Source organism: Trachurus japonicus, chromosome 5, assembly GCF_045865225.1.
Source record: "Trachurus japonicus isolate A0001 chromosome 5, Traja_1.0".
Lineage (NCBI taxonomy): Eukaryota > Metazoa > Chordata > Actinopteri > Carangiformes > Carangidae > Trachurus > Trachurus japonicus.
This window is the reverse complement of record NC_140911.1, coordinates 24,406,746-24,430,465: the sequence shown is the minus strand read 5'-3', so window position 1 is coordinate 24,430,465 and position 23,720 is coordinate 24,406,746. Positions and strand designations below refer to the sequence as shown.

General features: G+C 44.2%; 1 protein-coding gene across 1 annotated transcript in view; it reads right to left on the bottom strand.

Moving 5' to 3' along the window:
• The window catches only part of ccdc71 (coiled-coil domain containing 71), a 33,525-nt gene extending 10,410 nt beyond the window's left edge, over positions 1-23,115 (bottom strand). Inside the window, exon 1 of the mRNA XM_085776914.1 lies at positions 22,976-23,115. The gene's annotated coding sequence lies outside the window, so the exon portion shown is untranslated. The remainder of the gene's footprint in view (positions 1-22,975) is intronic.
• Between the last annotated feature and the right edge of the window lie 605 nt (positions 23,116-23,720).

Sequence of the window (23,720 nt, the reverse complement as noted above, 5' to 3'; positions counted from 1 at the left end):
CGTGGACTCACTTTCAACCACCGCTCCGTCCAGACTCGCACTCTCTGCTGTGTAACTCGCGGAAAGCACCGACTATTGGTCCAATTTGCGGAAAAGTTGCGGTGATTGTACAAAATTGCAAGATCGCAAAAATTCGCGGGGATTGGCTGAATTTGCGTTAATTGTTGCAATCGCAACATCGCGAATTCCTGGAGGGACTGAAAAGTAAAACAAAACTTACATTCAAATTACATTACATTTCAGTGGAAGCAGTGTTGGTCACCCTTTTTTACCAGTGCATCAAAGTTTGTAGTCTTTGCTATAATTTGGACAATTTTGTACAAACACTCAACGCGCCAGATTAAAAAGCAGGTCGTGTATGGCCAGTAGTGGTGGGTGCAATTCATCGATGTGGCAAAACATGTAACCTTGGCGCGCGCGCCGCCCGGACTGTTTAGTGAGCGGGACCACAACAAACGGAGCCGAGCGGTCACTGAGCATGGATGTTTTATATTATCTAGATCCTGAGCTATTAAAGTTAAACAGCTAACGGTTAGCCCTGCCAATTTACGTAACACACGTAAAGTTTATGCCAGAGAAAGCATCAGTGGCTGTAACTGACAGCTAAGCTAACGGAAGTGGCTAAGCTAACGATCAGGACATCAACTATTAAAATTTCAATGGCGGCCCACCACAAATAAATTACGCCACAAATACATCTTTCGGCTTTTGGCTCGACCAACGCAATATCGCTCCATTCATTCATCTCTGCATAGCGCTCTTTCGCCGTTATTGGCGTTCACACACACAGAGAGAGACAGAAAGAAGCACGCATGCATGACAGCAGAATCGACAATTGTTATAATCGAAAAATCGAAGAATCAAAGCTCCCATAATCGAAATCGAATCGAATCGAATCGTGAGGCACCCTTGTTGGAACACCCCTAATGGCCGGTGGGTCGCGGTTTGCCCATGTCTGCTTTAGAGTCTCATGAAGTGATGCTGCTCAACAACATCTTTTCTTTGCAGGGGAAGGGCTCCATATGTTGCTTTTTTTTATTGGTCTAGGAGAGGTGGCATTAGGTGACCTTTATGTTTGTTGTGCATCATTCAAAAGGAAAAATATTCACCCACCCTGTAGGGATGGCAGGAATTGATATGATTTTATTGATACCAATGCCATTTGTGATTCCTGTGGATTTTCTGTCTGGGGAAAAAGGTAAGGCTGCTTTTCAGCGTCAACAATACAAATTTTGTTATGACTGAATACTGAACAGGATACGCTTTCACAACTAATTTTGTTACTGCACAGTGACAGTCATCTTCTTTCCCCTGTGTTATTTTGCCCCTTGCGGCCATTATGAAAGGAGTTTGCTGTTGGCCACTTTAGGGGGCCGGGACTGGGACATGGAGCTGGGCGAGTGACTTTTTGAATAAATGCTGAGGTGTAATGTAATGACAGACTGCACGCATGATTTTACACTTTGCCATGTAAAAGTTTTGAGTCATTGATGAGAGCATCACAAAACTGTTGCTGGTGCTTTAACCCATATTTGAGATCTTAGTGCCACGGACAGTGCACATTTCACTATTAGTGTTTTGTGAAATAGAGCTACAGCTCTGCAAGTAGGGCTAGGCGATATGGTTTTTGGTGATGTCTTTTTTCTACCATACATCAGCTCTAAAATGTATCTATCACGAGGCTATAGTCTTTATATTTATTTGAACAGGTTGTTGATTAATATTTAGCTTTTTACTCTGACAGTTTTATTGCTCTGACTCGGTAACTATTAATTGCGTTGATGTTATTTTACGCGTTAAATGTTTAAAATTAATCTCCAAAATTAACGCGTTAACTTTGACAGCACTAAAAAAAACCTTTTTTTTTTAAAATAAAATTGAGTATGAAAACTAATTTTACCTACTTCATAATTGCTGACTGCATGTGTTGTATTCATTGATGCACTTAAGAATATTCATGTTCTGTGTTTATAAAAACTTGTTTTGTAAATAGTTAGTTGACTATTGTGATCAAAAACATTGATCTGAAGCTCAGTGCTGATGCTGTTCTGTAAATAGTTTACTAATAAACAATAAATATAGCAACTTCTGATCAATACATATCAATTTCAAGCTTAAAATAACATACCGGTTAAAGTGAAATTCCGGCGTAAGTGTAAACCATGGTCAAACACACCGTAACACCGAGTTAGACCCCCCCTCGAGAGATCAATTTGCCCGACCGCTACATTCACGAGATCCACCAACTTCAGCAAATACCGCATTATCGCCACACACGGCGCTGTCCGGATCCACTGTCTGACCGCAACCAAAACGCCACCATTTGCCCAAAATAATGCTCAGAACTGCACCAAATGTCATCAATAGTACACACAGGGTCCCAGCACGTAGTACGAGTTGTCAAACATCTGCTAGCTTTGCCTGTTTTCTTTAGCAAGGAGATGCAACTCAACTCACCTACTTCTCCTCCGGGAGCCGCTCGTTGGTGAGGAAGCCCTGACGAGTCGATCACCGAGTGCACCGGAGTTCCGCAGCTCTTAAAAATGCTCATTTGCGCCTATATCGTGGCCAGCACTCGATAATAATAGTTATAAAGTGATATGCAAGATAAAAAAAAAAAAAAACTCTGATTGTATTTCCATGAGGTAATTGTTGATTGAGCTGCGGAACTCCGGTGCACTCGGTGATCGACTCGTCAGGGCTTCCTCACCAACGAGCGGCTCCCGGAGGAGAAGTAGGTGAGTTGAGTTGCATCTCCTTGCTAAAGAAAACAGGCAAAGCTAGCAGATGTTTGACAACTCGTACTACGTGCTGGGACCCTGTGTGTACTATTGATGACATTTGGTGCAGTTCTGAGCATTATTTTGGGCAAATGGTGGCGTTTTGGTTGCGGTCAGACAGTGGATCCGGACAGCGCCGTGTGTGGCGATAATGCGGTATTTGCTGAAGTTGGTGGATCTCGTGAATGTAGCGGTCGGGCAAATTGATCTCTCGAGGGGGGGTCTAACTCGGTGTTACGGTGTGTTTGACCATGGTTTACACTTACGCCGGAATTTCACTTTAAAACCCCACACCCTCCGAGTACAGATATGGATACAGATAATTTATATGGTTGAACAGATACAGATAATGGTGTACTTGCTCATCTCTACAGAGCACTGGTATCGGAATAGTATCGGTATCGGACAGATATCCAAATTCAGGTTTTGGGATCGGATCAGAAGGGGAAAAATGTGGATCAGTGCATCCCTAAAAAGGCAAATGATTTTGATGGACTGCCATGGACCCAGTTCTCAACTCTGTTGGCTCTTGATTCCCATCTCTACACCTGAGGGGGTAAATCAAAGCTAACTTTTTTTTGACACCGGTCCGGCACAACATTATGAGCTAGGGCTGTCACTTTTTAGAAATTAGGTTCGAATGAATGTCAAATGACCTGTAATTCGTTCGGATAAATTCAAATACCCCCCAGTAACACCCAGTAAGAAGCTGCAGATGGGTCGACCAAACGGCGCTATTCTCCCTCTGCCATCTGATTTTTAAATACCAGTGCTCATCCTCAAAAACCAAATCACATGAAAGCGATGCAGGCTTCGGGGCAAGGAATCGCGGATGCGCGTGTCTTTGAGAATAAAATCAAAGCTGAGCCGTTTTCCCCCTTACACGTCTATATAAGTTAGTTTGGAGTCATCCACCACCCAACCTCCCCAAAGACAGAAAAGCTAGGGGAAACACTGACCACTATATAACAGTGATTGCGCATGCACACCTTTTTAAATGCAGTCTATGATACACACTTAGCAGAGAAGAAAAGCAAACACAGTTGGGTGAGGCGCTGGAGTGTCTCGCCCTTTAGTGGCCAATGCTGGCAACGGGAGCCTCGAGGGCTATGCTGCGACGACTAGGAGGGTCGCTACCGTGAGCACTGCAGTCTAGGCTGCAGGGCTAGCCGAGGCAAGCCGCACACGCCCCAGGGCTCTACCTGGGCCGTCTGCATGGGTCCAATATGACAGTTAGTAGCATGCATTATGGATGTTGTTGGGTGGTATTTGACAAGCTTTGCAGGTGGGCATGACTACAGTGCCTGCAGCAGACACACCTCCAGCTTCCAGAGCCCAGAGAACTGCTTGATTTTTCACGATTTTAAAACCTAATTTCTAGTGTTGCACCGATACCATTTTTTGGCCCCTGATACCGATTCCGATTCCCAGCTGTGCAGTATCTGCCGATACCGATACCGTTCCGATACCACACAGTTTGGAAAAAAAAATATATAAGAGCTTTTTTTCTTCTAATACTATAATCCAGTAGAACTTTTTTATTGCCTACCTGGTAAAAATGTTTAAGTAACACGTTATTTAAACTTTAAATAATGTTGAGGGTCCAATGTAACGCATTTTTACATTTAGGAACAGTAAAAACACCCCAAACATTTTTCCTCTGACTTGACCAACACAATAGATTTGATACATGAAATGGTCTTTCCTGCCACTACACTAATGATTACTGTATATACATAAATAACAGTAGCATAAACTGATTGGTTGAACGCAGCCTGATGTAAACATTAATAAACTCAGTAACCAATCACACAGGCAACTCCATGCTGTCCATGTGTGATGTTCAGGGACAGGTCTGAAGACAGAGCGCTGAGGTTGAAGTCCTATAATAATGAGATGAGATGAGATGAGAGACACCTGTGACAGTGACAGGTCTACTCTGTAGCTTCGTCTTGACCACATGTCAGCTGATCAGCTGCAGCAGAGGAAACTCCGCTGCTCTCAGCTGCACCGCAACGAGCGCTTTTTAAAAAAAATTTTAATTAAGCTCCGGTAGCGACCGCGCCGACATAACGTAGCGGGATCTCTATTTACATGTGTGCGCACCGCACACGGAGAGAGGAGGTGAAAAGAGACAACACTGTTACCTGCTGTATAGGCTACTGGCCACAGACCAGTGTGCAACGAGTCAAAAAGCCGCCGTCACTGCAGCCTGAACGCAGCTCAAATCGACTGGTGTCTGAGCACGGCGAACAAGCTTTGATAAACACACCGGACCCGCGTCGGTTTGGCAGCTCAGTGACGGCGGCTTTTTGACTCGTTACACACTGGTCTCTGTGTTTTAGCGATGGTACAGGCTGAGGCCAGTATACAGCAGGTAACAGTGTTGTTGTCTCTTCTCACCTCCTCTCTCCCCTGTGTGTGCTCAGTGCGCTGCACAGTGCGCTGCTCAGTGCGGTGCGCACACATTTAAATAGAGATCCCGCTACTTTATGTCGGCTTTGCTTGTTTACATTTCACAAAAAATTCCTTGAAAAGGATTAACTGCAATTAATTGAATTGTTTACATCCTTACTTGGCTTGGCATGCACTGAACACGTGTGATCACACAGCAGTGAGTGTCGGGCGAGAGAAGACACAAGGCGCAGCGTTCATATCAGTAAATGGCATTGGTGCGTCATTTGTTTTACTCGTCGATACCGATGCCAGCATTTTAGTGCGGTATCGGGCCCCCTACCGATACTAGTATCGGTATCGGTGCAACACTACTAATTTCATACTAAACGAAATTTTATAGCATTCAAATTTGGCAGAATGGTTAATAAGACATCTGTCTGTGATAGGACTGACTCAGAACACAAATATAGTTTCACTTTACAGACTTTAAATTATAAAAGAAAATACATATTTCTGCACCACTTCAACAAAATGGAGAAGGATCATATGAAAAAAGTCATTGCTTTGACTTGAGAATCAGAATTTAAATAAAACTTAATTTGGACTTGTTCATTGTTTCAAAACCCCACAGATTTGTAAGATTAATCGGAGAACCACATTTTGTTCTTATGGTCCGAATCTTCTTCTGAAATGGTCATTAATAATAAATGTGAATTATTTAAGGCTCAAGATAAATTTTTCATCCTCATCAAAGGTGAAAAGAAGAATAAAGTACAGGGAAGAAGAAGAGGCAACAAGATGAAGAAATAAAATCTGAAAAGAGGACGGAAAGAAGGACACAGGCAAAAAGAGAGACAGAAGAAAACAGAGAGGACAATTACTGATGCAGAATCCAGACATGGATCCTTGTTGCAACTGTAAACAACACAACTTCTCATGATTCAACATGACTGTGTGACGCTCCCAGGAAGAAGTTTTCTCACTGGGCAGCAGTGACAGAGGGGCCAACAGGGTGGGGGATGGGAGGAGGGGGAGGGTTAGTAGGGTTAAGTGTGTGTAGATTGAAACCTGTGCAACAGAGCCTGTATTAACCTAATAAGGCCTATGGAGGTCATCGTTGGTGTTTACACCGTTTACATGTTAATGTGGCCTTATCCACACTCATCTTTCCAGATGCACTTTCCCATCAAACGTTGCTTCATCATCACATGATGCTAGCCTGGCTGCACTTCTGAATCACCACACTCACATCTGATGCTTTCAGTGATTCAAACTGGTCGGGGGTTGTGTTCAGTGGCAGCTGTTTTCCCAAGAGGCCAATCACGTCTTTGTCGGTAGGAATGGAACATCACTGTCCTACGTAGTTAGCTAGCCAGCTGCATCCATGAAAAATAGCAAAACAAAAATAGCATCATCAGTTTTCTCACTTAGGCTGTCTTTACACTACACGGTTCAAGTGGCCCAATTCCGATTTTTTTCTCTCAAGTGGCTCAGATCGGATCTGTAACATGAATGTGTAAACGGGACAAATGCGCATGGAATCGGATATTGTCAGATCAGATTCAGGCCCCCGTTATATGTGGAAATAAATCAGATAAAAATCGGATCTCTGCCAATGCGTCTGCAGTCTAAACAGACAGATCGGATCTTCCCTGGCAATGCATGTCATACGTCATCAAAGATAATATAAATTCACGTGCTCACGCGTCTCGCTGAACCTCTGTAGTCCGTGATTGACACGTGGGGCTGACCTGGACTACCGTGGCCAGCTGTGGTCAGCTGTAATCACTGTCACAGGCGTTACAGTGTTTAATAAACTCGCCGTCCCTGTAAATGAGGGAAACCTCAATGACCAACGAGTTAAAATAAAGGTTTAAATAAATAAAAAAATAATTTTTGTGGTGTCCGCGCGTCTGTTTTTTTCCCCCTCACTAGTTCTTGTTTTCATATAGCCACTACAGTAACATTCATTTCTATGCAGATCGATACGAGGGCAAGCGAGGGAGCGCGAGATAAACACCAGATTTCAGGTTTTCCTACCGGCAAAAACTGAACCGAGCCGATAAGAAATCAAGAGAGGAAAAACAAACATTGTATAAATGTGTGAGGCTGTCCCCGTCCTCACGACGCGAGCGACGGAGGATCAAACGGTGGCACAACTGTCACCGTCACTCAGCTGCTCATCTCACAGCAGCTCCGCTCCACGCATAGACTGTAAAAAAAAAAGGCTCCACGCAGCCACTTCACTAACGTTATTTTGTAACGTTCACTTTGTAAGTGACGTGTTGGATATAAACTCTGTACACCAGACTCACCTTTGTTTAAAAATATTATTATATTATATATTATTATGTGACAATTTCCTGAAATCACTAGTTTATTTCCAGCGGGTTGTTTCATGCAAGCACAGCAGGTGTAAATGCAGATTATCAGATCTGGGTCACTTCTGATAGAACATGTAAATAGACCATCAAAAAAATCGGATATAGGCAACAAATCGGAATTGGGCATCAAGACCTGCAGTGTAAAGACAGCCCTAGTGGACGGTCAGCACAGATGCCCAGGTTGATTGACAAGAGCACCAACTATTAAATATATTATTTTAGTTTGACAAATGTCAAGCTAACATCTCCTTGTAATTAAAAAAAGACACAAGACTATATGAAGTCCCAAGCTGCTGCTGCTTGTCTGACAAATATCACCCAACACATAAAGACAACTATCGCTTAAGTGGGCTGAAAATAAAAACTGTTGCAGATCCATTGTTAACACCCATGATGATGTGAGAAATATTTTCAGACCGTATCAGTCTGAAAGAGTCATGGACAGTGGGAAAGTATAACACTCAGCTGACCAATGGCATAACATTAACCTTCAGTAATATTAGGGCTGGGCGGTATGACCTAAAATTCATATCACGGTATAAATTGAATCCCTTCACGGTAGGGCTGGGTGATATGGCCTAAAAAAAAAATCTCCATTTTTTTTTTTACAAAAAATCCGATTCACGATTTAAAATCGCCCCCCCCCCCCCCTCCCACCTAAAGCTATAAAAAAAATACTAGCATGATAAGGTGTATTATAAGATGTTTACAGTTAATGAACTATTCTTTTACAAAACATATTATGAACAATGTGAAATTTCTTGCCGCACCGGCGGTCCTGTTGCCGCCGCCATGCACCAGTTAAGCCAGGAACATACTGGCCCGACCGTCGGAAGTCGGGGAGAGTCGGACGACGTCGGGTACAGGCAACTGGCGTCGCCGTCATTAGCGGTCCTTAGCAGGTCTGCGCCAACCAATTGGCACCAGTGTTCACGGCTATATTCAATCTGTCCCTGGCAGTCCATCATCCCCACTTGCTTTAAAAGGTCGACCATCATTCCCGTACCCAAAAAACCTAGACCAGCCTGTCATAACGATTATCGCCCAGTTGCACTCACCTCTGTGGTGATGAAGTGTTTTGAGAAGCTGGTCAAGGCCCACATCTGCTCCTCACTGCCCAACACCCTGGACCCCCTACAATTCGCCTACCGGCAAAACAGATCCACTGAGGATGCTATTGCTCATATATTGCACACTGTCCTATCACACCTGGACAAGAGCAAGGGGTTGAACTATGTGAGACTATTATTTGTTGACTATAGCTCAGCCTTTAACACCATCCTTCCCTCCACCCTCATCACAAAGCTCAGGAGCCTGGGGCTGAACGATGCCCTCTGCAGGTGGATCCTGGACTTTTTGACAGAGAGACCTCAGGTGGTGAAAGCAGGCAGGTACACCTCATCCTCCCTCACCCTCAGCACAGGAGCCCCCAGGGCTGTTTTATCCCCTCTGTTGTACTCCCTGTACACGCACGATTCTGCAGCCACCACAGACTCTAATACCATTGTTAAGTTTGCTGACGACACCGTAGTGGTAAGTGGTAATTTTGGCTTTAGCGCTGTTAAAACGTGGCTGGTTAAATTGTTTTTGGGAGATTAATGTTGGTCTCATTGATGAAATTAACTGTGGCAGTGGCATTAGTTTGTTTGAATGAAAAGTGAGCAGGGCTGCCCCTGGTCTGTATTGGTCTGTATTTCTATGGGTGAGTCCTCGCCACTCAATCGCTCTGGTCGGCAGTCGGGGCAGTGTGTTTCACTTTTTCCTTTCTCCCGACGAGAGGCGACAGACTCGTCGGCCAAAGCCGTCGGCGTCGGGACGCATCGGGAAGCGTTGTGGCGGTGTGTTCCTGGCTGTAGGCCTAATCCACAACAACAATGAGACGGCCTACCTGGAAGAGGTGAGGCACTTTCTGCTGTTTATTTGAATAGGAAATATTGAAAGACAAAATGCAATTTACACTTGGAAATCCCACAAGCCCCGCCCCCTCGACTTTTCGACACTCCATTTTTTTTGTCGAGGGGAGCCTGTGTCGATTTTTTGTCGATTTGTCGACAAAAAGTCCCATCCCTAACCTAAACGTCAGCAAGACTAAAGAGATGCTGGTGGACTTTGGGAGGTCACAGGTGTGGGACTACACTCCTCTATCCATCGATGGGACCCCTGTGGAGAGGGTGGATATATTTAAGTATCTCGGTGTCCAGATCACAAATGATCTGACCTGGTCTACCCACCTTGACATCGTGGAAAAGAAGGCAAGACAGAGACTGTACCACCTAAGGAGGCTGAAGAAATTCAGAGCATCCAAAACAGTCCTGCGTAGCTTCTACTCCAGCACCATCGAGAGCATCCTGACTGGGAATATCACCACTTGGTATGGCAACACCACCATGCAGGACAGAGTGGCTATACAGAGAGTGGTAGGTTCAGCTGAACGTACCATAGGGGAGCACCTTCCCAGTGTAGGGGACATCTATCCCAAAAGGTGCAGGGCCACTACCACCAGAATCCTGCGAGATCCCAGCCACCCAGGTTATGGAGTGTTCTCACCGCTCCGTTCAGGGAAAAGATTCTGCACACTGGCAGCAAGAACTGAAAGACTCAGGAAGAGTTTTTTCCCCCAAGCCGTCCGTTATCTCAATGGCACTGACTATGCACTTTGAAATAACACTATGCACTTTTTATATACATAAGTATAGTACATAGCATATAAACTCTTATGTGCAATAAGCCCCCCTACATCTAATGTATTTTATGTTGTTAATGTTTCTTATTTTATTGGTGATGTATGTCAGTCTTGTTGTATGTTTATTTTTGCACAGAGCTGACTGTCAACATTTCACTGCATTACATGTATGTGACAAATAAACTCTGAACTGAACTAGCTGCTACACGGTGGTGGCGGTGCTTGGGCTGCCGTGGTATTGTTCCTTTTGTAGGGAGCAACAACGCGGGAGTGTTGTTACGGGGGGGCAGCGCACTCTGAACTACGGGAGCCCAGCAGGGAGCGTTGATGGTGGATGTTGAAGAGAAAATCGATTTTTATTAAAATAATTCGACGTAAAGTACAAATTCGAATTAATCGATAAAATCGATTTATCGCCCAGCCCTACTTCACGATAACGGAAGCAAACAAACACAAATAACAATGCCATAAATGGTAAAATAAATTGCTGGTGTTCCCTTTGTTTGCTGTCACTGTCACTCCACACACCTTGCAAATTATCTTTTTCTACTCAACACACACACACACACACACACACACACGCACACACACACACACACACACACACGCACACACACACACACACACACACACACACACACACACACACACACACACACACGAAGAGAGTTTAATGGTGAGTGAGATGTGAGATCTTTTGGAGTCTCCAGTTCTTCTTTCTACGAGGTACATAAAGTCACAGACTTTACTTTCACTTTCGTCAACTTACCAACTGAAGCTTTACAGCCAAACCAAGTCCAAATCACGGACGTAGCACCTCTTGGTTTTTTTTTAACAAGCTCTCCATGACGTCATCGACGATAGGACGGTAGAGCGCAAATCTCTACAGTGGGCCAAATTTTCTACCGTCTACCGCATACACAGCGTATACCGTGCAGCCCTAACCAATATTTCATATCATTTTGTTTTTATGCATTTTCAGACATTGCAGAATATATTCTCAGTATGATGACACACTAAATTGAAACAGGGAGCACTGTACTGCTAAAAATGAGCATGTTGACATTAGCATTTAGCTTAAAGTTCTCCTGTGCCTACATGAGATTTGAAATTGAGATCTCTCAATGAAATTTTTAATATTTAGAATATCATCTTAATCATAGAATTTTGTAATTTCACTTAAACCAAAACAGAGATTTTCATAAGGAAGTTAGATGATGACAATTTTCGACATGAAGTCTTCACAGAATTAGTCACCAGCCCCAATTCCAGACCGCATTGACAATAAATATTTTAAAGAAGTAGAACAATAAAAACATTCACTAAATGTGCCTCCTTAATCTGTAATACTACCACAGCTGGGCCACATAATGGCCCTCATTTATTGCGCAGGATCTGGTGTAGATTCTGGTGTAAATATCAGTGTACGGCAAGTGTCACGTGTGATTTACTAAAAGTGTGTACGCTGCTGATTTCGGCGTAGAACCGGCGTGGTGGTGATAAATCCGGCGGCTGAAAACGAGCGTAATTTAAATGTCACGCCCCGATATATTCCTGCTTTAGAGGCGTCGCCCTGCCCCTTTTACGACATGGAGACACGGAAGACGGCCAAGAAGAGGGACTTTACTGGCGTTACCGCGTTGAACAGGGAGAGGGTGGCAACATTAAATATCTGGACATTGATAGATTGATAGTTTTTGTGATTGATAAGCGTCATCCCGGTGGATGGAGGCTGCAGACGCACGTGTCACCGACCACGTCAGGAAAACCAGCGATCTCATGAAATGCTCCTGCAGTTTACTAAACACAAGTGACTGAGGAGAAATCATAGGCATATTACTGCTGCAAACGCTACTTTATGACCATCAGCACCGCTGGCATGGTTCGGCTGATGGAGGGATGTGAAATACCGGCCCGATCTCCCGCTGACAGGTCCCGGTGACGGGGAAAAAAAGAAACACTCCGCCGCGGAGATCAGCTGCACCTGGACAGGTAGCGGAGCCCCCCCCCCCCCCGGCTCCGGTGTCCGGCAGAGAGAGAGACTGAGGAGCCGTCCGGTCATGCTCTGGTGCTGCAGATGTTGGAAGTTTGTGTGTGTGATCTACAATAACAGGTCAGTCTGTCATTGACTGTTTCTGTTTACACAGCTGATTAACGAACATCTGTCACATCGTGGTTTTTAATTCATCTCAGTTGCCCAAAATAAAAGTCGAGTTATATTTTCAACACAGACTTGGTTTTATCGTTTCTTTTTTTTTTTTTGGCTACTTTTTATCTTTTTATCAATATAAACAACAACAACATGTGGTCCACATCGCTGCGTTATTAGACTATGGTTTAATAATCATTTTGACACAGCAGCACTCCTTCCTGCATGTTCTACGCTGGTTCCAAATGTGCGTACACCTGGTCAGAGCTGGCGTGAGATTTGTGCGTACCGTACGCTCACGCTCAGATTAATGAATGCCGATCCTTGCGGTGAATTTGGTGTACACCCATTTTTTTGGTGTACGCAAGTTTAATAAATGAGGGCCATTGAAACTAAATGAACTGCACGATTTCCCTCCTCAGTGAACGGTGCAGTTTATTTCCCTTGCAGGTTGCCAGAAAATGAAACTGTTGCAGCGGTTACAGAGCAGTTACTCAGAGTGTGCTACCAAGTGTCTGTGATTGACACAGATAGAAAGTATGACATGATCTGGTCTAGGTTACTTCGATTCTTGTAATAGTTGATCTCTGGCACCATATTCTGTTGCTTGTATGGGCAATACGAATGTCTCAAAAAATAAAAACCATCAACCATAATGGCTCTGTAATAAGCCATGATGGACACTTAAAGCTATGGTCTACGATCTGAAAGATGATGAGAAAGACTTGAAAAAAGCACCCCCGCCCACACACACCCCCCTCCCCTCCAAGCTCGTATGGCCCTCCCCCTCGGAGCTTTCTAACGCCAACGACAAAAAATAGATAACCGATAGTATTAATTTATTTATTTATTTTTATTTATTAAAGGAGGACAGTGCACATTAATGAACATAATAAATGTAAAGGTGCCAGTGTTAGCCAACGGCTAGTTTCAGACTGTAGTCCTCCTGGCAAGGTGTTAAAAGCCATTCAAATCTGTCAAAGTTATTGTTATTCATCCGTAAAAGAAAGTAGAGTTCTCAACGGGTTGGGCCAGCCCGACAAACCCGACTGGACCCGTGGGTTCGGGTCGAAAAAATATTAAAGTGACTCGGGTCGGACCTCAGGCTTCCTTTTTTCTCTCTCATAAAACACATTTCTGGTGTAAATTGTTGTTTGTTCATGTGTGAGTCTCAGACAAATATCCCACTCTGCATCTTGTGCTGCTGTGGGCAGAACCACTGAAACATTACTGCCGTAAGATGGCAACAACAGGCATGTGCCTACTCCACAGCTGCAGCTGTGCGTCAACGGCACACGCACTGGTTGGTGGATAAATCTCTGCAAAGGCGCACCGTTCCCGCGGCGGAAATGTATTCAATTGTGCCCGCTGAGCAAAGGGCAAGTGTAGCCTACAGCAGTACGTCAAGTCCCGCTCGTTAGCGGGCCGGTACCGGAGGGGCCAGATGACGTGAGGCAGAAGACGAGTGCTGCGTCACCGGAATCACCTCCCGCTGAAAGCATGCCGCTTTCTTTTTTTTCCTCGGGCCAGGCCGGGTTCGGGCAGATAATTAATGCTGGTGTGTCGGGCTCCGTCGGGTCCGGGCTTAATAACCCGTGGCGGCCCGCCACAAATAAATTACGTCCGCCACAAATAGATTTTTCAGCTTTTGGAAAAAAAAAAAAAAACCCGAACATTTACTCTCGCCTTGGTCAGTGAAAAAAGATTTGTACAACGTTACAGTACGGTACTACAATTAAAATTGACAAATAAATATTTTAGGACCTCTCTGTATACAAAACAAAAACTAAACATATAACTTCTGACCACATGCCTTTTTATTGAAGCCCAAACCAATCTTCTACAATACAAGCTCTCCATAATGAGGCAATCAAAAATAAATGTCTGGTCATCCTGAATTCTCTTAAAGGGACAACGAGGAGTTTGTATTTGGTTATAAAAAAGTTGCACATTGATGTGGATGAATCTACGCTACCCACACTTGTTAATGGCTCCATTTTCGATCAATATATCGTTTTGTCTCTATCGTTATTTTGTTATTAATTATTAGGGGGTCATTCCTATGTTCCCACAGCCCTATGTTCCCATAGCCTCACGCCTGGTTCACACTGGACGCCGAAGCGGAGCGGCCGCGGAAATCGCGCGCGAGCCGCGTCCCTCCAGTTCACACCAGACGCTGATTTCTCCGCGGCGGTCGCGAGCGCCTCTGCTCCTCAGCTGTTGTTTACTCACATTCAGAGCTGTGTTTTTTACATCATGGATAAGTAAATAACCTCATATAATTATAACACCGTGTGCTGTGGGTCAAACAACTCCCTGTACTTCACTTCCAAGATTAATTTCACGTCCTCCTTCACTTTACAACAACTCGTCTCTGCCTCTCTCTTTCTCTCTCTCTTTCCCTGTTTGTTTGTGTGTTTTGACCCCCCCTCCTCCTCCCTGCAGCCAGCCCACTCCGTGTCTCCCTATCCTGTGTGTGTGTGTTTTCATCTCTCTTGTTCTCTGTTGAGTCTGACAAATATAAATACGGTCGCATTTGTCAATCGCGGTATTTTATTTTGAAAATCGCTTTTATTTTGAAAATTGACCGGATTCTCTCGTGTTTCTTTGTGTGACTTCCTGCCAGAATTGACGCGGTCGGCCGCGGCTCGCGCACAAAATAGAGCAGACGCCGAAACCGGCGCTCCACGGCGCGAGCCGACCGCAGAGGACCGCGACGCTCCGCGTCTAGTCTGAACTACAACACCAGTTAACGAGGGCGTCGAATGGAAGCGGACTCCGCTCCGCGGCTATTCGCGGCGCTTCGGCGTCCGGTGTGAACCCGGCGTTATGTTCCCACATTTCTAACTTTTGTTGTCACTGAAAATTAGGCCCTATGTTCCCACAGCCCTTTGGTCCCACCATTGGTTGGGTTTAGGCAATGAAGAAAAGAGTTGGTTAAAGCAGTACTAAAGTACTTTCAGTTTTGGTTGACTTTGGCGGCGCCAGTGGCCCAAAGCGGTAGTGTTTTGCCTGAAGGAAGACTCCATTTCCCATGAGCACTAGCGCGTAGCGCCGTAAACATTCTGATCTCCTGGTGCATGGAAATTAACAGAAGACGTCCAAACTAAGGTTCTGTTACCAGCGGATCATTTCACAGTAAACACACATACACAATCCGACGGAAAGGTGCCGCATTGCCTGCTCCCTCCTCGTCGTGACTCGCGAAAGTGAAACTTAAGTGAGAGCAGGGTTCCCACCATGCTCCTCAAAGCTGCTTAGTGCCAGTGAAGGTGATACAGACCCCCTCAGGCCATGACAGAGGTGTCATTCAACCTGTTGTGAGTCTATGTATCATCACAAAAGTTCTGAAAATATTATATGAAGGTTGAAAAGTTCCTTATTGTTGGTTTAGTAAAAAGACCCGGTAGAGGCTAGACAGGCCAGATAGATAGAGTCCAGATAGGTAGAGAGAGTCCAGTGGGAACATAGGGCCTAATTTTGAGAAAAATCTTGTGGGAACATAGGGCTGTGGGAACATAAGGCTGTGGGAACATAGGCATGGACCCATTATTAGTGGTGGTGGAAGTGCTGGGCGAGCCGACCAGCGTTTCCTTACTTTCGGTTTCGCGGACGCTGCCCGGCGGGTCATGAGAATAACGCCGCCGAATCGCTGTTTATGGTCGGAACTACGGGGCGCATGACGTCTGTCCGACGGCCCATTTCTCCGACCATACATTTCTTTATTTTTGCGTCCATTAGTCCGACCTCCCACTTCTCCGACCTAAGTAGCCCTAACCTTTAACCATAGACTGTAAAAAATACCCTTAACCTTACCCTAAACCTAACCTTAACACTGTAGAATGGGTAGTCGGAGAAATGAGCCGTCGGACTTTTGGGCAGTCAGACAGATGTATGCTCCCCGGAACTACGACGGTATCTGATCGTGAAGAACACTTCACTTTCCAAAACACCTCGTTGTCCCTTTAAGATTTGAAATGTGTTTCGCAATCAAGTTGTTGTTGTTAATTTTCAAAAAAAAAAAAAAAAAAAACCTAAATAAAACACTGCAATCGACAAATGCGATGATGTGAACAGGAGGGCTCCGGCTCGCACACGATTTTCGTTGCTCGGCGCTTTGCAGCGACTCCGCAGCCCGTGTACCGTGCCCCCCACCCCCCCACACACTTTCTTAATTTCGCACTGTGAAATCAACTTTGGTCTATTAATATTAAAATTGTTCAAATTACCACGTTTTGGCTGTTAGAACGCAAACACCCTAAAAAAAAACAACAACAACAAAGACAAAGATGATGTCAAACACATCTGCTACCAATATGGACAGTCCTGGTGAAAGGAGCTCAGCACAGTTGTTAAATGAGGGCAGCATGACCCTCACTCAATGCAGGGTCACAGCACACCTGCCGACATCTAGCGCTTTCAAAAATCACAGAGCCCATTGTACAAAACAACTGTCCTGTCATCCACTGAGCTTTTGCCAGAAAGAGATGCTAGCAGCAGGTTCTGATCAGCATTATCCATCACCATATTATGTATTACTTCTAGTTTAACCAGCAACCACAATTAGTAGCCACAATCACAGGCAAGGTGGCAAAGCAAGCCCACTCTGAGTTTCAAACCCACCTTTCACAAACCAGTGGGTGATGTCTTTTACTGGCTTGGGGTAACGCTGAAATGCTTTACAGTAGTTCAGAACCTGAATTATATCTATGTGCTTAGTAACTGCTAACTAATGGCCCTTTTCTACTAGCTCTACTTGGGTCAACTTAACTTGTTGTTTTAGTTTGCTTTTCCATTAGGGATAGTAGGGCTGTAGCCGATATCCGAGTACTCAAGTACTCACTCGGCTTGGGCGGTATCCGAGTGCCATTTCACTACTCCCCCACCCCCATCCGCCCGTTGGACGGTGGGGGGCGGAGAACACATTAGCACGATTTAGCACGATTTAGCGAATTTATTTATTACCGTCACTGTCCATGTGCCCGTGGTTGTGTGTGTGTGTAAGTGCACCAGCATCGGCCGCCACAGATTCGTTTGTTAATGGGAAATGCGGGATGCGCTGGTTGATAAGTTTCGTTTTTCTTTTTACTGTGGTACGCCATCTTCGTTTTGCAAAAGCTGCAGAAAGGGATGCACATGATTAACCGTTTAACCGTTAACAATAACTTTGACCAATTAATACTATCGGTTAGGGCTGCACGATTAATAGTATTTTCATTGTCATCGCGATGTCGATGTGCACGATGGACACATTGCAAAAGGTCACCTGACATGCCATGAGTACATTTTAGGGACTCGGCCAACTAAGCTTAACTAAATTTAAATAAAAAACAAAAAAACATGTTTTGGGCTTTTGCCTTTAATCGATAGTATAGTAGTAGAGAGAGACAGGAAATGGGGAGGCAGAGAGAGGGGGAATAACATGCAGCAAAGGGCCACCCGAGTCAGGATTCGATACAGCGCCGGCGGCAACAAGGACTGTAGCCTCCGCACATGGGGTGCCTGCTCTACCAACTGAGCTAAACGACCCCCCCCCCTAACTGGCTAAATTTTGTTCAGTCCCTCTTTGCTCATGTCTAAGTTCTCCTCTGTGAGTTTTCACTCATTTCCAGCTGATGCTCAGCTGAGAGCTAAATGTGGCAGGATATAAAAAATATATCGATATATTTTTTTAATGAGATATGGAATTAGACCATTTCGTATTTAGGGTTGTCAGAACGAACTTCGCTATTCGATCACAGTTCGAATGTTAGTCAAAATGAGAACATTCGAAGGTGGAAACTGGCGTTCGAATGTGTGCCTTCCGTAACGAGGCAAATTAACGTAGTGCGTCGCAACGTTCGAAGTAGTAAACATGTTGATAAAACAAACTAGAAAATTTCATCTCGGGAAATTTTGAATGGGCCACGGGGCTACTGCCGGTTGTGCCATCTCTGTCAACATGGGAATCAAACCCACGATCTTAAGGTCAAGACAGAGCTGATCAGACAGACACATGATCATCTTTCTATAAGCACTGATATGGAGGAGCTGTAACCACATTAGGTTACCTGTGTGTGTGTGTGTGTGTGTGTGTGTGTGTGTGTGTGTGTGTGTGTGTGTGTGTCTTGTGTAATAGGGCCAGGACTCAATTAAAACAATTAATCTAATTAATTAGAGGCTTTGTAATTAATCAATCGCAATTAATTGCATTTTAATCGCATATAAATATTTGACCTGAGAACAGTGAGAAGCATTTTTTTCACATGGATTTTAGTATACCATTGAATGACTGAATAGCTTAAGCAACAAAACATTGTTTTTTTTTTCAAGGTGGTACTTAACCAAGACCAACATGCAAATTATCGATTAATTCATTAATCGATATTTGATACAGATTTAAATGGTCTTTCCTGCCAATACACTATGATGATTACTGTAGTATTTAACTAGGCTACATAAATCACAGTAGCAAACTGATTTGTTGAACGGACCAGGTGATGGGCTGACTGGTCCTGTCTAACTTCTGTGTACTGGGTGCCATTGTGCAGGGTGTTAAGGCAGCCTTCCTCCACTGCAGTCCCTATGGTCCTGGACCCTCTGGCTGGTGGGGTGGGCTGCTTTCAGCTGGGGGGGACTCTATCAGCTGCTCCCACGAGAGGCATTTGACACATTTGACACCAACAAGGTTTAACTTTAAAACCAGATTAAATCATGGTTTAAGTTTAAATTCTGTTGCACGTTAACTGTGTTTTAATCACATGAAGGTGTGTGTGTGTGTGTGTGACTGTAATCACATGAAGCTGGCTCTAGAGTCTGTGTGTGTGTGTGTGACTGACTTGACACATAGTTAGTTAGTAGCTGCATCCTGTGTCAGTCTGATTTAGCTGTGTCTCTGTTTATAAACATTTAAACAAGCGCCAGGTGGATTGTTTATGAAGTTAACGAGCTCTGGCCTGAGGATCAAAGAGGTTACCACGGCGATAGGGGCCCCCGCAGGCTGAGACAGACAGAAACGTGGAGAAAAAGAGCCATTTTCTGCCTCTGCACTGGTCTCACATTTAGGCTTAGCATGACAAAACGGTAACTCCTATCAGAACAAAACACAGATCAACGTTGCTCTAAGGACTTACTGAAAATTTTGGTACGATTTGGTGTTTCTACAGTAAATATTTTGGCGACGCTGGCAGTTTTAAAACATCAGGCCGTTCTGCTTCTCTCAGAAAATATTTGTATTGGACTCAATGAGGAGCAGAGACAGACGTGGCCGCACTTAGAGGCTCAGAGTTTAAATTCTGTAAGTCTCTCTGATATTTTGTGCAGATTAAGAGATAGAGGATGAGCTCGTCTACAAACGTGGCGGAAATTATGTGTGTAGAGTGTAAATTGTGGCCGTATGGAGTTTGGATAGAGAAAAAATCTGGAGTTTTTCTGGCATCTCTCCCACTCTAACCGATGATGTCACGCACTCTGACACGAACATTCCGTCCAATACACACCCATTATAATCTAATAATTTCTCCAAAAATGATCATGGTCATTGAACAGGGATTGATCAAAAACTATATGACCTATCAAAACGTGGAGTAATACGACAAAACACAAGACTTGTGTCTACTGTTTAAAGTTTAAATGAAGTCTCTAGGTGAAAGTATGCCTGAGCAGTAGACGTTTGTTAAACTCCAATGATTGGTCTTTTACGCTCTTTTTTTCCCGTCCGTCCCATCGACTTCAATGCAAAATTGTGCGTTCGTACACTGTTGAGAAAAGTAATAGCACACTGATCCCGATCAGGACGCACGTTTTGATATATAATTTGTCCTGCAAGCGGACCGAAGTCTGGCCGGAAGATGAAGGAGAAAATAGAATAACTAGGAAAAAATCCACACAATAACAGTAGTTATAATAATTTTATAATTTATAATAATTATTTTATAATAATTTTGTTGTTGTTGTGCACAAGGTAAAGCTGCAGCTTCAAATATACGAGCAGAGTTTTTTTAATTGCCCGTTCATTCGGCTGCCGCGGTGTGCGTATGTGTCCCCACACTACATGCACTGCTTTTTTTTAAAATTGATCCGCGGTTCACCGCATATTAGATCAGGTTTAAGGGCGATACCAGCTGAGACGCTGAGACCCCCCCCCTCCAAAACAAAAACTCTTCGGATCTAAACGATTCACACAAGTCACCTAATTGGTCATGAAAAAAGCGAGTTTCGCTTTTCGGCGCGCTGTTTGCATCCCTGAACTGTGTAGTAGAAAAGGGCCTTAGAATAGCATCCTTACAAAAAAAAGAAGTAGCTCAGTGTTTCCCACACCTTCATTTATTCGTGGCGGCCCACCACAAAAGAATTATGTCCGCCATGAATAACCCCCCCCATCCTAAAATCCTAAAATCGGCTAAAAAAGCGCCACTGTTTCACTATTTAACTCATTTACAGCTGGTGTCACCTTTGGTCCAGTGGAGCTGGATCAGAACAGAGCGTTAGTATGGAAGGAGAGATCATGCAGATCAGCTGCTGTTTACTTTCTCTTTGAGCGTCTGCGCTGAGAATTGTCTCCGCCTACAGTTGTTCTCCTCACCCGCTGAGCTGAGCGTCAGGAGGTCATTATATATTAGGCTATAGCCTGTATATTTTTCTTTTATATACAGTCAGTCACCACTGAAATAAGTTGTGCGCTCACAGGTAAAGTTAATAATTTCACTTAATGTGGCCATGAATAAATTAATTTCGATGTTTAGCCTGTTATGTGTCAGTGTTGCCCAAACGCAAATATTGAATAAGTCTACGCTGTTTTCACATTTAAAAAGGTCTTTGTTGTCTTTGTACAGAGACAATATGAGATTTGCTTGTAGCCACAGCACCTAAAAAATCCACTGTTTCCATACGCACACCCAGCCTCGCTTTCAATAAAACACACACTTACATTCTATAATGGCGATCAGTGAAATATATATGAAAACAATATAAAACACAATTTAAAATGACAGAACTTGTTGCTCTAGTTTATTTAATTTATATGAATAAAGCTTCATATTTAAAAGTAGTGCAATGCAGAGCTGTCAGAAATTAAAAGAAGCCTCCTCTCTTGTCATATTTGCACCAACACTGTTGCTTCAGGCTGCGATCGTGCTTCTTTGTATCGTTCATACTCTCTCCATTAAAACAACCTGCTCCTCTTGGCTGAAATCAAATTGTTGCTCTATTTCGTGCAGAAGTAGAATCATATGACGCCAAACGCCCCCTTTGATGTGAACGCCGGACTTAACAAACCAAGTTGATAACCAGCTTCATAGTACTGTGTTAACTCGGATCGGGGCTTGAGGTTTTGTTGAGCTGCAGCATGAACACAAAGGCTGGCTATGTTGAGCCTCCTTCGCAGTACAGACCGAGCACATGCACAGTGACGGTAATAAAAAAAATGCGCTAAATCCGCCCCCCATCCCCCCGTTGGACAGTCAGATGGGGGGCGGATAGCAATTTGAACAAATTAGCGCGATTTAGCGCTTTTTTTATTACCATGGGGGAGTATCCGAGTAGTGAAATGGCACTCGGATGCCGCCCAAGCCAAGCGAGTATTTAAGTACTCGGATATCAGCTACAGCCCTAGTAAATTGTTGTAGCTAAAGCTACCCAAAAATAACATGACGTAGGCTAAGTAGTAGGTGCGTGCCGCGGCGCGTCTGCTGTGAACGACACAATCGGCGAAAGGAAACTAGCGCGTGTCCCCGGCGTTAATCTTGCGATAAAAAAATTGAGGCCGTTAAAATTGCTTTGCGTTAACACGCTAATAACACGATATTTTTGACAGCACTACTAAGTATATCATCTGCCTGTGTTGTGTGCGACGTAGAGCTGCCATCGCATTTAGGTAGGCTAATCAGCAAGCGAAACCATAGCTAGCCCAAATCCAACAAGTTTACTAGAATTGTAAATGATTCAAAAATTGGCTGACCAGAAAGCATTTAAAAATCATGTGCGATATATTGTGTGGGAGACCAATAGTTCCACTAATTTGCAAGGATTTCACAACGCTAGCGTTCCCATGAACCAACCCTTCACCAGCAACATTACACGATTACAGGCCAAGACAAAACAACCTAAACCGGCTGACTGATCTGCTAACTGGCTTGAACAAAGAAGCCAAACACTGTGTTATTACCAGAAGCGTTAAATTAAAACAAACAGGCCAGTAAGTATTGCACAACAAAACGTGCGCAACGTTGCTCGTTCTGTGGCTCTCTAGCGCCCCCCTTTACGAACGCGCCAAGAAGAGTCACCACAATGACCACCGTTATCCAGCACTGTTACAGCGCAGCCAAACCGAGAGGCTAAGTTGCAACTTTAGGTGGTTTGGTTGAAAACGTCGCCATTTCCACACAGACTTGTGAACTGCCAGCGACAAGCTTTGCTCACAAAACACTCTAGTCTACAGCCTATCTTTCCTCTGTTTGGGCAGCTACTAGTTGTTGAGGCTCGCTCAGCCCCACCGACCGGCCTGCCCCCGAGCACCTCACAGATTACCCGACGCGTGTGTTGTGTCAGAAACGTAAAGGTTACCGACACGAATGAAAGAGCTCAACAAGAAAAGCGGCATTACCTTCTAGCGGTGCTGCCTCGGCATCCTCCGGTCGCCGCCGCGTTGTCGCTCCACGGTAAAATGGCTGCTACAACAGCGGTGTGGAAGACAGACCAGAGGAGGGGAGGGAGGTGGAGGCTGCCGGGGAGAGCGGAGAGGGGGGCGGGGGGCGGGCTCTGCTAACCCCGCCGATGGGTGGGGGTGGGGAATGGGCACAAATGACCGTAAAATAATCGTAACTCCAATTTATTAATTAAAGAATGTCAAAAACAAATTCTACGGGGATTTTCAGACCAATTTAAACATACTTCATGACACAGTAAACAAACATAAGAAGATCATAGAAACCTGATTAGGTTGTGACGTCAGGGCGGGGCGGGGCTTATTTGTCTGTTTTGGTTTTTGTGTCTAAAAAGCTCTTATCATCGACGACCAGCTAGCCAACCAATCTGATGACTAGTACACTTGGTATATGTTGATATAGTGTTGTGTGTCCAGACCGATCCATAGGCTAATGTTTCTGGACCTCTTCCCCAACACTTAACTTCTGTAAAGGTGCTTAAATCCCCAAAAAAGACCAAAAGAGCTCACCAGAGATTATCAAAATTTAATCCGATAAAGTTTTGTTCTTTCAAAATAAATAAACCTGAATTGGGTCCAGAAACCAAAGTGTTCGAGTTTTGCCGAATGATCCAGTGGAACCTCTTTTCTTTGTAAATGTAGACTACAATGACAATAAAGATCTATCTTACTTTTCTAAACCTCG